At 37.8% G+C, this 16,983-nt stretch overlaps 1 protein-coding gene across 15 annotated transcripts in view; it reads right to left on the bottom strand.

The window, feature by feature from the left end:
* MBTD1 (mbt domain containing 1) overlaps positions 1-16,983 on the bottom strand; it is a 71,403-nt gene that overhangs the window by 43,802 nt on the left and 10,618 nt on the right. For 4 of the 15 annotated variants that reach the window (XM_086686939.1, XM_086686941.1, XM_086686936.1 and 1 more), the window contains one exon: positions 6,336-6,415. The exons of the other annotated variants lie outside the window; for them this stretch is intronic. The gene's annotated coding sequence lies outside the window, so the exon portion shown is untranslated. The remainder of the gene's footprint in view (positions 1-6,335; positions 6,416-16,983) is intronic. 15 annotated transcript variants of the gene reach the window in all.

The following is a 16,983-nucleotide window of genomic DNA, read 5'->3' as shown; positions in this document are numbered from 1 at the left end:
CTCAGAGCCTGGAGCTTGCTTCACCCTCTATGTCTCCCTCTCTCTCTGCTCCTCCCCCGCTTGCTCGTGCACGTTCTCATGCTCTCTCTCTCAAAAAAATGAATAAACATCAAAAAAATTTTTTAAAAATTAGATGATATTTTTAAGTTGTTGTGAAATACACATAACAAACAGATGGTTTCTTAATTTACCTTTCATCTCTAAAAGTGTAGATTTTTATTATAATTTAGAGCATCCAGGAAATATATAGATGCTTTTAAAAATCGCTGTGAAGAGTTCTGGATTAATTGGGAATTTTTAATTTTAGAGAATTTTTAGATATTAACTATTTCAAATATTAGAGAAGATAACATTTGTACATTTGCAGTCTTATCTCATTTTTTTCTTTAGCATAAACAATGGTTAAAAAAACTCCAAGTATCTCAAGCTAAACATTATTTCCTTTTCAAAAGAAAAACTGCAAAGACACTACATCTTCAGTGAATGATACATGTTTGCTCTTCCGAAAGATATGCCCTCTCTCAAGCTGCCTAAATCCCCAAAAAGTAACACTGTCAACTCAACCTGTCCTGAAATAAATTGCAAAACTTCAAGTTTAGGGAGAAGAAACTAAAAAGAAAATAGGAAATAATAAAGAGGAAAAAAATCTCCAGAAAAAAGAATCTATAAGGAAACAGGACCAATGCAGGGAGCAAAAGAAAACTTCAAAAAAAAAAAAAAAAAAAAAAGATAATATGCGATGGGACAACTAGAGTAAAAATTATCAGTTGGCACCTTTCAATGTTTTGCTTCAGTTAGTATTTTTTGGTATCATTTTACACTTTATGCACAATGTCTCTTCTGGCTAGGGTAACTTCCTCCCATGACCAATACAAAGCCGAAATCTGTTGTGTAAAGTTTGACAAAATAAAACCATCCTAATGCATCTCTTAGTTTGAGAAGAGTAAGCTGTCTTTTTCAGAAGTGCAGTTACGAAACATTTGCACTAAAGTGGACAACTGATTTTTCACTTGAATCAAGTATAACTATGAAAGCAACAAAAGTAGTTCCTTAATCCACACAATGGAAATATTTTATGCCCAGATGAATACTATATTTTAAGAAGTCCCCTCATGAGGCTCTATGCGTGTTCTAATGCTGTTGCCACAACCTCCAACTTCTTACAGTATTTTTCCTTTAGACCCAATTTTAAAAAGAAAGCCTGGGGCGCCTGGGTGGCGCAGTCGGTTAAGCGTCCGACTTCAGCCAGGTCACGATCTCGCGGTCCGTGAGTTCGAGCCCCGCGTCAGGCTCTGGGCTGATGGCTCAGAGCCTGGAGCCTGTTTCCGATTCTGTGTCTCCCTCTCTCTCTGCCCCTCCCCCGTTCATGCTCTGTCTCTCTCTGTCCCAAAAATAAATAAACGTTGAAAAAAAAAAAAATTTTTAAAAAATTAAAAAAAAAAAAAAAAAAAAAAGAAAACCCTACTGTTTCTGGCTACTTTGTAATTAATCCATTTCCCTCAACAGTTTTCCCTAGCTTGACTACCCATCTTATTTAACAAATTTGGTTCTGAATAACTTGCAGGTATTTAAAAAAAATCGAATGTGTTTTCAGGGTGCCTGAATAGCTCACTTGGTTAAGCATTCGACTCTTGATTTCAGCTCAGGTCAAGATCTCATGGTTTGTGAATTCGAGCTGCAAACTGATGACAGCACAGAGCCTGCTTGGGATTCTCTCTCTCCCTTTCTCTGCCCTTCTCCCAATTGTGTGTGCTCTCTTTCTCAAAATAAATAAACTTATAAAAAAAAATCAAATGTATTTTCAAAGAACCAAAATCGGCTACCACTGGATTTCAAAAGAATAAAATTTTGAAGGTGATGCCAAAAGTCAAGTCTAGCAACATTCTGAACTGATAAGGTGATAAGGAATGGGAGAGTCCTTGTCTGAATGAAGTGTGGTGCCAAGAGCTCGGAATTCTGATAGCCCTAAGTCTGAGTCCTGGTTTTGCCATTTATTAGCTGTCAACACTGGGCAAATTATGAGTTTCTTCTCTTACTCATTCAACATTCAACAACTATCAAGCATCTGTGTGTCTCACAGTAGCAGAGGCTACAGATCGAGTGGTGTACAGAGCAGACAAGATGCATGCTTTTCACCAAGGTGACAGTTTACTGGCAGGAGGAACCCAAGTTAGACCATGTGAAGGCAGAGTCAAACTGAGACAGGAGTCGTCGACTCATGTTCAGTGGTGAGGAAAGGCATTGGTGAGTTAAGACCTCGAGGCCAAAAAGGGCAGCTGGAATGTTCTAGGCAAAGCAAAGAACAAGACAAAGGCTTTCCAGTAGGAATATCTCTAGCCCACTGAAAGGCCAATGTGGCTGGTGCCCAGAGTGACAGGTGTAAAAGATGAGGTTGGAGGAGGACACAGTGAGAGAACCCCAAGCAGGCTCTGCGTTGTTAGCACAGAGCTAGTAGACATGAGGGTCCTTGAAGGCCAGGGTAAAGAATTGATTTTTTTTTTCCCCCGAGGGCAATGAAAAGACATTGTGAAATATTTATCACAGTGCCTGGAATACACACTTACAAACACTGGCTAGAATTCTAGTTCTAGTAGATTCATATAGCCTACTTCCATGCGAAGAAGATCTCTTGCAGTTTTCGTATAAGCTCGTCCACTTTACAGCCACCTCGGTTAGCAGCTAATGCATATTTATTGACCCTCAAATATCAACACAGAATATCTTACTCTGACTCCACTTGTCAGCAAATATAACCCTGAAATTTCAGGGGGTCAATAATTACGAACATCTTGGTTTCAATATTATAGACTGTTAACATTAAAAAATAAAAGTATTATGGTCAAATAAGAAAATATTCCTTATTTCAAGGCCTCTTTAAGGTTTTAATATGCTTGTAAACATTATGACAACTTAAGGGAGACATATAGTATTCAGTCTTCTCCAAAGCAACTCCAAGAACTAATGATCTAGAAAAATGCTAACCTTTTGCATAGTTCCAGCACGCACAGAAAATGATCATCTATACAATGCAAGAGAAATTGGCCCCTGAATGCACCCAGCCTGAGGCCTCAGACGGTCCCAAATATTGCAGGGATGAAGTATCTTGACAAATCTAGAACACACTAGTTGGAAAGCTATATTCTACTCAGGAGAAAATGTTCCCTCAGCATTTTTTTTCTTAGATTAGGACAGAATACTAATGAACTAATTCAATGTATGAATTGTAATCCATTTATTCCATGTAAAACTTACCATTTACTGCAGGGAATGGAAATGCCTGCATCAGACCGAAACCCCTAAGAGGGCTACAACTTCAGTCAAAGGGCAGGTAGGAATCAAAAATCTGACTACATGCAGGCAAAATAAGACTACATGTGGGTCTTTTCTGCCCATGCTCTGGGTGGAGAGGCTACTCTGAGACTGTATAATCATGGGCCTGCCCTTCTGAGTGACTCTGAGGATATACCTTAACTTGCCCTAAATGGTCAGAAAATACCCAGATCAAGACATTAAAGGGCCACCAGTGCCCCTTGACACTCAGCAGAAGCATACTGGATCACTTCAGGAAATAATCACCTACACTTCAGGCCTTTCAGCATTCCTACAGATTTGATCAAGTACGAGCACACAATCAATAACAAACATACAATAAGCAATCCGTCACAAGTGTCAGTAGAAACAGATTAGGAATCGCAAATTGTTAGGTACTGAAATTGCCAGGCACAGAGGATAAAAGAACCATTCAAGAAATGTTTAAGAAGAAACAAAAATATTATTGAAAAATGGAATAAAGGAATAAAAAGCAACCAGGCAGATTTGAAAAGACCCAAATATAACTTCTGTAAATAAAAAATGTAAGTGCTATAATTAAAAAAAAAAAAAAAAAGAAACCACCACTAAAACACCTCAATGGATGGGATGAATAGCAGATCAGCCACGGCTAAAAAAGAACTGGGGAAATGATAAACATTAAGAAAATACCCAGAACACTGCAAAGAAAAACAGAAACATAGAAAATAAGAGGTTCAAATGGCATAAAACATAAAGATCTAATAAAATGTCTAATAGGAATTCTCAAAGGAGGATACGGAGATGCTGAGTGAAAGACTGGCTGAGAATTCTGCAGAAACACTGAAAACACATATTCAGACAGAACTACCACATATATTTAACACAAGAAAAAAACCACATTTAAATAGATCACAGTACCAGTGTAAAACACTAGGGAGAAGATTTAAAAAGGGACCAATAAAAACTAAAAAAAAAAGTGGAGGGGGGCGCCTCGGTGGCTCAGTCGGCTCAGTGTCCGACTTCGGCTCAGGTCATGATCTCATAGTTTGTGAGTTCGAGCCCTGCGTCAGGCTCTGTACTGACAGCTCAGAGCCTGGAGCCTGTTTCGGATTCTGTGTCTCCCTGTCTCTCTGCACCTTCCCCACTCACACGGTCTCTCTCTCTCTCAAAGATAAACATTAAAAATTTTTTTTAAAAAGGGATTAATTGCCACAGTGCATCTCACTAGTCAAAAAGCTTAACCTCCAGCTCATTCAGTCCAATCAGCTGCTTAGTAACTAATCCTTAGATATGAATAGACAAGTGAGGATCACCTACCATTTGAGAAAGACCTCTAAAAATGTGAAAGGCCAAAACAAACCCTCAGGAAAAAATAATCTATAAGGAAACAGAAGTAAGGCAGGGACCAAAAGAAAACTTCAAAAAATGAAATTAATTCTCCAGGGACATAAGGGTAGGATACTACTGGTGAACAAGATCTTGGAATTTAAAAACAGAAAAGGTAAAACAATAACTTCAATAAATGGACAGTAAAACCAAGGAAATCTTTCAAAAACCACGAGTGCATGCGTGTGGAGTGTGTACATGTGACAAAAAAGCTAGAAAATAAGAGAAAAAATAAGGGTTAAATCCAGAAGAACCAAAACCCAAAGCATAGAGATATACATGAGAATGAGAAACGAGTTATATAAAGAAAACACACACACACACACACACACACTTCCAGGATCAAAAAACAGAGTTTCTATACTTAGACCAAGGAAGCCCAGCTTAATGACTTAAAAGCCCCGCCCAAACACCAAAACTACACCAAGGTGCATCATTATAAAAATTACAGAACTCTGCCAATGAAGATACTAAAAGCTTCAAGAAAAACACTATGCCATGTAAAAAAAAAAAGGGGGGGGACTGGAATATCAGTGGGCTTTTCAACAACAGGATTGAAAGCAAGGCCTTCAAACTTCTCAAGGGAAAAAATATATAATTGGAAAATCTATACTTAATGTTTCAAGTGAAAAAAAATCAATGAAATAAGAACAAAAAAAGATAAAAGCAAAAGCTGGTTCTTTGAATGGGTAAATAACTATAATAATTTGAATAAAGAAACTAAAACCTTCACACAAAGAAAACCCCAGGCCCAAATGGCTTCACCGGGGAAGTCTACTTAAAAAATACTACTGGGGTCAAAAAGAATGAAATCATGTCATTTGCAACTACATGGATGGAACCAGAGGGGTATTATGCTAAGTGAAATTAGTCAGAGAAAGACAAAAATCGTATGACTTCACTCATATGAAGACTTTAAAACACAGAACAGATGAACATAAGGGAAGGGAAGCAAAAAGAATATAAAAACAGGGAGGGGGACAAAACAGAAGAGACTCTTAAATATGGAGAACAAACAGAGGGTTACTGGAGGGGTTGTGGGGGGGGGGATGGACTAAATGGGTAAGAGGCATTAAGGAATCTACTCCTGAAACCATTGTTGCACTATATGCTAACTGACTTGGATGTAAATTAAAAAAATTTAAAAACAAATTAAAAAAAATACTACTGGCGCACCAGGGTTGGCTCAGTCAGTTAAGCGTCTGACTCTTGATTTCTGCTCTGGTCGTGATATCACAGTTCGTGGGATGGAGCTGCACCTTGGGGTTTATACTGACACCACGGAGCCTGCTTGGGATTCTCTTTTTCTCTCTTTCTCTCTGCTCCAAACCCAGGTGCACTCTTTCTCTCAAAATAAATAAACATTAAAAAACCCCTATACCAACTTGTTCAGAAAACTGGAATATAGGCTAGTTTTCAACTCATTCTCTGAGGCTAACATTACTGATCCCAAACTAGACAAAGCCCTTACAAGAAAACCACAGAACAATATCCCTCATGTATGCAAATGTTCTTAACAAAATTTTAGTATCTAAATCAAACAATATATAATAATAATAATAATAATAATAATAATAATAATAAAAGTGACCAAGTGGGTTTATTCCAGGAACGCAAAGCTAATTCAACATTTGAAAATCAATACATTCATGGGGTACCTGGCTGGCTCAGTAGGTAGAGCATGCAACTCTTGATCTTGGGGTCCTGAGTTTGAGCCCCAAGATGGGCATAGGGATTACTTAAAAAAAAGGAAAGAAAGAAAATCAATACAATCATTATATTAAGCCTAAAAAATAAATAAATAAAAGCCATAGGATTATCTCAAGAGATGCAGAAAAAGCATTTGACAAAATCCAACATTCCTGATTAAAAAAAAACAAAACCTCAGCAGAAGAGGAATATGAAAGAACTTCCTCACCTGATAAAGAGCATTAGGAAAGTCCTAAAGCTAGCATCATATTTAATGGTGACAATATGGATGTTTTCTAAGACCAGGAACAAGATCAGTGTATCTGCCTTTGCTACTTTTATTCAATAGTGTACTAGAGATTCTAAGACCATGTAGTAGGCAAAAAAGAAATAAAGGAATTCAGATTGGGGAAAAAAGTAATAAATAAATCTTTATTCCCAGACAACACTGTAGAAAATCTGATAAAATATACAAAGAGCTGCTTGGCTATATTAAGTGAGCTTAGCAAGGATACAGGATAGAATGTCAATATACAAAAATCAACCATATTTCCATATATTAGCAACAAGCAACCAGAGATTGATTAGAAAATACCATTTACAAAGCATCAAAAAAATATGGAATAAGGGGTGCTTGGGTGACTCAGTCGGTTAAGCATCCGACTCTTGATCTCAGCTCAGGTCTTGATCTCAGGGTCGTGACTTCAAGCCCCACATTGGGCTCCACGCTGGGCGTGAAGCCTACTTAAAAAAAGAAAAAGAAATAATTTGAGATAAATCTGGCAACAGATGTGCAAGGCTGATACCTTGAAAACTACTAAACGTTGCTTAAATAATTAAAGATCTAAATAAATGGGAAGATGCACAGTGTTCATGGATCAGAAGAACCAATAACGTTAAGTGATATTTTGGCGTGCCTGGGTGGCTCAGTTGGTTAAGCGTCCAACTCTTGGATCTTGGCTCAGTTCATGATCTTGTGGTTTCGTGGGTTTGAGTCCCGTGTCGGGCTCTGTGCTGACAGCATGGAGCCTGCTTGGGATTCTCTGTCTCCCTCTCTCTTTGCCCCTCCCCACTCATGCTTTTTCTCTCTCTCTCTCAAAATAAACAAATAAACTTAAAAAAAAAAAAATTCTCCCCAACTTGATTTACAGATTCAACTTGATTTACAGATTGAACTTGATTTACAGATTCAACCTGATTTACAGATTCAACGAGACCCAATCAAATCACAGCAGATTTTTTTTTTGTGGAAATCAACAAGCAGATTCTAAAATTCATATGGAACTGCAAAGGACCTAGAAGAGCCAAAACAAATTTGAAAAGAACAAAGTTGAAACACTTAATACTTCCTCTCCAAGGTGCATCATGAAGCTGCATTACTTTGACATAAAATATAGATAAACATCAACAGAAGGGAACAGAGCCCAGAAATAGAGCCATACATGTATGGTCAACTAATATTTGACAACGGTGAAAAATCAATTAACAGCATTGTATGGTGACAGATGGTAGCTACACTTATGGCGAGCACAGCACAATGTATAGAGAAGCTGAATGCTGTATACCTGAAACCAAGGTAACACTGTCAACTATATTCAAAAAAAACAATTAAAAAGAAGAAAGAGGGGCGCCTGGGTGGCTCAGTCGGTTGGGCGTCCGACTTCAGCTCAGGTCATGATCTCGCAGTCCGTGAGTTCGAGCCCCGCATCAGGCTCTGTGCTGACGGCTCAGAGCCTGGAGCCTGTTTCAGATTCTGTGTCTCCCTCTCTCTCTGACCCTCCCCCGTTCATGCTCTGTCTCTCTCTGTCTCAAAAAAACAAACAAACAAACAAAACGTAAAAAGAAGAAAAAAACAAGGCAATTCAGTGGAAAAAAGTCTTTTCAACAAAAGGTGTTGGATCAAATACATTACTAAATTAAAAAAACAAAACAAAAACCAAACTCTGATCCATACCTCACATGTACAAAAATTAACTCAAAATGGGACACAGACCTAAATGTAAGAACTAAAACTATAAAACCTCTAGGAAAAAAAATAGGACAAAATCTTCATGACCTTGGGTGGGCACAAAATTTTTAGGTATGACATCAAAACACAAGATCCATAAAAGAAAAATACTGACAAACTGGACTTTATTAAAATTAAAAACTGGTCCTAGGGAGCTACTATTAAGAGAATAAGACAAGCCACAGACTGGACAACAATATTTGCAAATCACGTGTGTCTGACAAAGGACTGGTATCTAGGATACGTAAAGAACTATCAAGGGGTGTTTGGGTGGCTCAGTCAGTTTTGTGGCCAGACTCTTGGTCTTGGCTCAGGTCATGATCTCACGGTTCATGAGATTGAGGCCCAGGTCTGACTCTGTGCAATCCAAGCTTGCTTGGGATTCTCTCTCTCCCTCTATGCTCCTCTCCCTATTGCACGTGCACACGCATTCTCTCTCTCTCTCTCTCAAAATGAATAAACTTGAAAATAAAATAAAAAAATATAAAGAACTATCAAAACTCAGTAACTGAAACAATCCAATTAAAAAATAAAAAAGCACAACATCTAAACAGACAATTCATTTATATATGGATGGCAAATAAGGACATGAAAAGATGCTCAACATCACTGGTCATCAGAAAAATGCAAATTAAAACCACGAGACACTCTTATACATCTATCAGAATGCCTAAAATAGAAAAATAAAAAACCCTCTATGGTCTAGGCAGCAAATGGAACTCTCAAACACTGCAGATGGGAAGGTAAAATACTATAAAAGCATTTCAGAAAAGCAGTTTGCTAAAATGCTAAATATACACCACCAACTACCCACAGCATTTCTATTTGCCTAAGATAAACGAAAAGATACATCCACATAAAAACACATATATCACATGTACACACACACACACACACACACACACACACACACACACAGGAATGGTCAAAACAGCTCAAAATTGGAAACAACCCAAATATCAACAGGTGAATGAATAAATAAACTATGGCATATCCATATAGTGATTCCATCTTGCTGCTCAGCTTAATAAAAAGTAATGAATTGATATATACAACAGCAGTAAGTCTCAAAATAATTACACTGCATGAAAATCCAGACAAGAGCACATGCTGTATGACTCCCATTTATATAAAATTTTAGAAAATGCAAACTATTTTTGCATTTCCTTCATTTTTACTTAATGTTCTATTTCTATTCCAAGATCGCACATTACGTTTAGTTTTCATGTCCCCTTAAGCTCCTTTTGGCTGTGACAATTTCTCAGGTTTTTCATGACCTTGACAGTTTTGAGGAGTACTGGTAGGTAATGACCCTCCACTGGGATTTGTCTCCTAATTTTCTAATGACCAGCCTGGGTTGTTTTTTGAAAAAAGATCAGAGGTACTGTGCAGTAACCTTTGTATCCAATTATACAAAGAAACATGTTATTAACCTGAGTCATCACTCTTGGTATTGACCTTGACTACCTCTACCTGAAGCAGTATTTTTTCAGGTTTCCCAGGTTACAAAATTACTCCTAACCCCTTTCCATACTGTACTTTTCAGAAGTACAGTGGCTTTGTGAAGCCCACACTTCCGAAGTAGGGAGTTACACTCCCTCTTGACATGGCGCATCCACAAAAATAATTTGGAATTCTTCCACATAGATTCCCTTTCCTTTTCTAAAATAAGTATTTCCTCTTTCAGGGTTGGAGGTTTTTCTCTCAGGTTGTATATCTCCAGTTGAAATACCATCTAACTGATGCTCTCAGGGTAGCAAATCCAGATTACGTGATTTCCACCTGCCTCTTACCGGTGATGATACGTTTGAAGTCCTGGTGTAGGTGTGGTCTGGTTCTCCATTGTTGTCTTACTATTTTCCCTTTTAGTAAGCAATCTGCAAGGAGATACTTAAAGACCATGCAAATATTCTGTTCAGCAAAATTTCACTATAGATTGAATACTCAGTGAGGATTTTTGCCCAATCCTAGGACTTTCCAGGCTCAGAATTTCTTCATAGTTTCAGCTGGCATTCTTCTATAGGGAAGACCCCTCTCTTTTTTCTTTTTTTAAATTTTTTTTAATGTTTATTTATTTTTGATTCAGAGAGAGACAGAGCATGAGCAGGGGAGGGGCAGAGAGAGAGAGGGAGACACAGAATCTGAAGCAGGCTCCAGGCTCTGAGCTGTCAGCACAGGGCCTGACGCGGGGCTCAAACTCACGGACCGTGAGATCATGACCTGAGCTGAAGCTGGATGCTCAACCGACAGAGCCACCCAGGAGCCCCTCTTTTTTCTTATTAAGGGCATCAACTCATGGATTACTACTTTTATAATTTATAATTCATGATAGTCCTTAATTATCTGCAAGCTCAAACTGTCCCAGATTTAGCCGATGGGAGCCCCATCAAGCTGACTCCTGTGTCATTCTGACAACCCCTTATCATTGTTTCAGCAATTCCTTTCTGGAATAGCAAGATATTCAAGCGTATACTAATTTTCCTGTCCCAAGCCTAGAATCAACCATTTCTCCAAAGAGCCTTGGTTTCTTTTAGTGGAGAGTATTAGAAATAAAGATGTACGTACTCCACATGGTCATTGCTATTGAGACCTCTGTCTCTGGGCCCTTCGGTAGGCAGAGATGGAATATATATGTGTAGATATACGTATATATATGCATGTGACATGTCGTATGAATACACACATATACCTTAGAATATCATGAATTCATATTTATAACTCCAATTCCAATCCATCCCATAGGACTTTTTATTTTCCCATATCTGTATTTGTATCTCTCTTCTGCCACAGTAAAAACCTTGGCTCCCGCCCAAATTACATGTACCTATTTGCTCAATTCTTTCATACATTTAAATAGTTTCAGGAGCACTACTGCTAAAAAAAACAAACAAACAACCTTATGAGTCCTGAATTTCTTTGTAGTTCTATCTCCCTAAACTGAAGGACAGAGTATTAAGAGTTACTTGGGGGGCACTTGGGTGGCTTGGTTGGTTGGGTGTCCGACTTCAGCTCAGGTCGTGATCTCATGATCTCTGAGTTTGAGCCCCATGTTGGGCTCTGTGCTGACAGCTCAGAGCCTGGAGCCTGTTTCAGATTCTGTGTCTCCCTCTCTTTCTGCCTCCCCGCCACCCCCTGCCCCCCGCCAACACTCTGTCTCTCTCAAAGATAAACATTAAAAAAAAAAAAAGTTACTTGGATTATTTTCTCCTTCCTTCAATGTGACTGTTAATGATTTGAAGTAAGTTGACTTTGGTTTTTAGTCTTCCCTGCCATCCTTATTGAATTAATTTCATTTCTGGAGACTATCTAAAAAAATGGCTTTTGCTTCCAAAGATAAAGAACTATATAAAAAGTTGTAACTTGGAAATATGTTGCTCCTTCCCTGCTTCACCATCCACCTTTGTAGGCAGGTAACCAACTTTATTGCTTTCTGGTTCATCCTTCTTGTGTGTTTTGAAAAGGTAAATAGGTATATTTTCTTATTCCTTCTTTCTTATAGAAAAGGCCACATGCTCAATTTCTCTGTCCTTTGCTTTTATTAACTTAGAAATATATCCTGGAAATCATTCCATTTCACAGTGCACAGACATCTTCTTCATTCTTTTTTCAACTGCACAGTACTCCACTGTGTGCATGTTTATTCAATCTTCTTTGGACAGTTTTCAATGCTTTACAATTACAAATACTGCTGCAATGAATGAACTTATGCATGTGTGAACCTATGTATATATTTAAAACTGAGGATCACCTTCAGAATATATTCTTTGGGTAGAGGAGTGAATGTATATGTAATTTAGTTAGGTATTACCCAATTTCTTCCCACAGAAATTTTACCATTTTGCATTTGCATCAGCAACAGTGAGTGTGTGTGTTTCCCTACAGTCTCAGCATGTGATTTCTTTTTGCCAATATAACAGATGAAAATGGTATGTCTGTGTAGTCTTTCTTTTTTTTTTAAACTTTCTACTTGGAAAGAATTTCAAACTTCTAGGAAAGTTGGAAAAATCGTACAGTGAAATCCTGTGTACTCTATTCAGATTTGCCAACGACTAACATTTTGCCTCGTTGGTTTCATTCTTCTCTCTAGATATACGGACTTTTACTAAAACATTTAAGAGTAAGTTGCATAGATCACATCTTTTTGTCCTCCCCAAATTCAGTATGCATTTCCTAAGAATAAAATTGTTCTTTCGTAACTACAGCATAGTTATCAGCTTCAGGAAATTTAACATTAACGTGACATTCTCCCCCAATTTGCCATCCACAGTCCAGTGAACCCAATAATGTCCTTTATATAGCATTTCTTCCTTTCAGTCTCCAGGATCACATATCGTATTTGTTTGCTTAGTTTCTTCAATCTGGAAGATTACTTTTGAATAATGCAGGCTCCCTCCCTACCTTTAAAATTTTTTTTTAATGTTGATTTACTTTTTGAGAGAGACAGACAGAGTGTGAGCAGGGGAGGGGCAGAGAGAGGGAGACAGAATCCGAAGCAGGATCCAGGAGCACAGAGCCCGATGCAGGGCTCGAACTCACAAGCTGTGAGATCATGACCTGAGCTGAAGTCAGATGCTTAACTGACTGAGCCACCCAGGCGCCCTGCCTCCCCACCTTTTTAATAGACTGTTTCTCATTTGAGGCTCATGTTTCCTCATTAGATCAGGTTATGTATCCCCGTAATACTACATAAGTGATATAACCTTCTCAGAATATTACATCTAGAGGCAAAAGATGCCTATCTGTTCCTCATCGCTGATGCTAATTTTAATCATTCTTCAAGGTGTTGAAATTTTACACAGTACTTATCATATTTCTCCTTGCAACTAGCAAGCAATCTTGTAGACATATTTTAAAGTATGTGAATATTGTTTCTCATTGAAATCTCACCCCACCCAATCCCATCTCTAAATTTAACGTCCAATAGCTCTTGCCAAACCAAACATTACTGTGATGGCTGAAAAATGATTTTGTAATTCTAGTACTCTTTTACCAGTCAGCATAAAATTCTTCCATCTTCTCCTTAGGTTTACCTACCTACCTACCTACCTACCTTTATTATCAGTATCAACTCATACTTTTTTTCTTCCCCAATGGTTTATAATTCACTACTGTCCTATTTTATTTTGGAGCTCAAATTATCCCATATTCAGCTACATGGATTCTTTTTAAAAAATTTTTCTTTTATTTATTTTGCGGGGGGCTGGGTGGGTGGGTAGGGGCAGAGAGAGAATCCCAAACAGGCTCCGTGCTGTTATTGTGGAGCCTGATATTGGGGCTCAATCCCATGAACTGCGAGAACATGACCTGAGCAAATATCAAGAGTTGGACACCCAACTGACTGAGCCACCCAGGTGCCCATCAAACTACACGCATTCTTTTGAACTTGCTCCTGCATCATTTTCACATGATACAATCAATTTTTGAGTATTGACTTTCTGGCATATCAAGATATTCCAGGATCATTTTGTACCTACATTATTCCAGCCCTGAAATCAACCATTTCTCCAAGGAGCTCTCATTCTTTTCAGTGGGGAATGGTATTAACCACCAAGATGTGCTCAGCTGTTTTACACAGAGCCATTTCTGTATCTTCTTTTCTGCATCTGTGTGATGTGTGTTCTTTTGTCCTTTTATCTTTAGGGTTTTTCGTCTTTTAAATATTTTTTTCAAAGTTCTTTGTATTTAGGAATTGACCCCTTGTAACATATGGCAAAATTTTATTTTGCTTATAAAGTGGTCATGAAATTAATTTTGTAAACACAGTAATATTTATCACTACTTTTATTACAACTTGATTTTGACTCTTAGAAAATTTTTTCTTAGAACCAGTGTATAGAAAAGTTTACCCATATTTTAACATATTTTTTAGTACTCATTTTTCAGAGCGTGCATGTGTGCAAGTGGGGGAAAGGCAGAGAGAGAGAGAGAGAGAGAGAGAGAGAGAGAGAGAGAATGAGAGAGAGAATCTAAAGCAGCCTCCACGCAGGCAGACCAGAACCTGACATGGGGCTTGATCCCACAACTGTGGGATCACGACCTGAGCCAAAATCAAGAGTCAGATGCTTAACTGACTGAGACACTGGTTGACCCACCCCACTTTTTTTCTGGCTTACTTTTTTTGTTCTTTTTCCTTTCTGAGCTGGGAATTATTTATTTTCACTCTTTTGTTTTTACTGTGACAAAGTAACCAGATTACAGGCACCTGGGGGGAGCTTAGTCGGTTAGGTGTCCAATTCTTCATTTTGGCTCAGGTGATGATCTCATGGTTCTGGAGTTTGAGCCCCAAGTCAGGCTCTGTGCTGATAGCGCAGAGCCTGCATGGAATTCTTTTTGTCCTTCCCCTGCATGTACACACATGTGCACTCTCCCTCTCTCTCAAAAAACAAAAACAAAACCAAAAACAATAATAATAATACAAATAAATAAACAAAGTAACCCAATAAAGCCTAAGATTTGCTCTAAGCCATCTCAGTAAATCAAGATTTAGTAACCAAGTTTCTATGCTCACCTCTGTGTAACAAGGCAGGCTTATGTAAACTATCAGTGCTCACCCACTCAGCACACATTGCCTGGCCCAGCTCTAATACTTCCCTTTGCTCCAGTAAGAAAACCAACCAGCAAAATGCCCAGTGTAACTTCCTTGTTCCTGCTTCCACTTTGGTCTATAAAAATCTCTTGCTTTGTAAAGCAATTTGGAGCTCCTTTCTATCTGCTAGATTGGATGCTGGCCAATTTATCAACTGCTAAATAAAGTCTGTAAGATTTTTAAAAAATTACTCAGTCGAATTTTGTTCTTTAATACGATAGAATTAGGACTATGAATTTTCCTCTGCTCACTGCCTTACATGTATTTCATAGATTTGTATATGCAGGATTTTCATTATCATAATTTTTTAGAAACTCTGTAACTTGTTTACAATACTCCTTGTACCCAAGAGGTTTTTTCCTTGACTGAGGAATAATTTTGAACGTGTATCAAGGCGCAGAATTTTTCTGTCACTCTACAAAGCACCCTCATGTCCTTTCCCAGTCAATCCTTCTCCTCCCCCATTAAAGTTCTATTACTACTGGTTAATTTTGCATATGCTCATTTAAAAAAAATTTTTTTTAATGTTTATTTATTTTGGGAGACAGACAGTGCGAATGGGGGAGGGGCAAAGAGCGAGGGAGACACAGAATCTGAAGCAGGCTCCAGGCTCTGAGCCGTTAGCACAGAGCCGGACACGGGGCTCGAACTCACGAACTCTAAGATCATGACCTGAGCTGAAGTTGGGACACTTAACCGACTGAGCCACCCAGGTGTCCCTGCATATATTTATTTAAATAGAATATAACACCACGGACATTTTTATAACTAATTTAGCTCACTCAACATAGTATTTTTTTCAGCATATTTGAGATTTATGCATATTATTACACATGATCGGTTCATTGCTTTTTACTAATACTGCACTTTAACAATATTTGTTTATCCATTCTCCATCTAGATTTGACTACTTTGAATAAAGTCGCTATGAATATTCTCGTACAAGGCTTTGTAACATACAACAGAAGGCTTCTAAATTTCGAAGTGGAAATGTCCTTTTGCTTTTTGTTTTCTTATATGGGACCTACTAATGTTTTCCTAACGTATAAACTATTTTTGTGAATATTTTGTGGTTGAGAGAATGTACAGTATTCTGGTTTTAGGATGCAGATATACCAGAGAATCTGCCTCATTAAGTTTTGATCTTTTATAGTCCTACTTTCTGTCTACTGTACCTATCCTGTGTTCAGCGTCAATCTCCAACTTCAAGTGCTTTTTATGATTTGCATTTCTCATAATTTTTGCTTTATAAAGATTGTTGCTGTATTTGGTATAGAACTATTATATCTTTGTTATGAATTATGGGTTTTAGCATTACAAGCTGTCCTCCTTTGTCATTTAATGCTTTTTGGTTTGACTTCTAGTGTGGTATCAGCACTGCCGATCCTGCTTTCATATTACTTCTATTTGCTTGGTTTATCTTTGTCCATCTTTTTATTTTTCGCTGTTTTAAAGATCTCGTGTTATAAAGTTAGATTTTCATTTTATTCTTATATAACTGACATAGATTAGTTTGTTGGAGTTTGATTTTTGAGCTAATCTGAAAATCTGTTTATTGGTGAGGGAATCCTTACTGATATGACTGGTATGTTTGATTTCAATTCTGTCATATTATTTTCTTATAATTACTACGTGCATTATGGAACATTCATCACATGATTTTTCATGATGGTTTTCTTTGGCCTTTTAAATTAAACTTGCAGTGTTTTGAAAGGTTTATATATTTTTTTCTAATGCTTACCTTTGAATATTTTGTATTTCTTTAAAAACTTTTTTTAAATGTATGTTTATTTTTGAGAGAGACAGAGACAGAGCCTGAGTGGGGAAGAGAGGGAGACAGAATCTGAAGCAGGTTCCAGGCCCTAAGCTGTCAGCACAGAGCCTGATGTGGGGCTCAAACTCACAAACCAGGAGATCATGACCTGAGCTGAAGTTGGATGCTTAACCGACTGAGCCACCCAGGCGCCCCTCCCTCTTTTATATTTCCATGTATCTTTTTTCTTACCTAACCTTTTTTTTCAGC

This window comes from Puma concolor, chromosome E1 (assembly GCF_028749965.1).
Source record: "Puma concolor isolate L17-30 chromosome E1, mPumCon1.1.hap2, whole genome shotgun sequence".
NCBI classification, from domain to species: Eukaryota; Metazoa; Chordata; class Mammalia; order Carnivora; family Felidae; genus Puma; species Puma concolor.
This window is presented reverse-complemented; position numbering and strand designations above follow the sequence as displayed.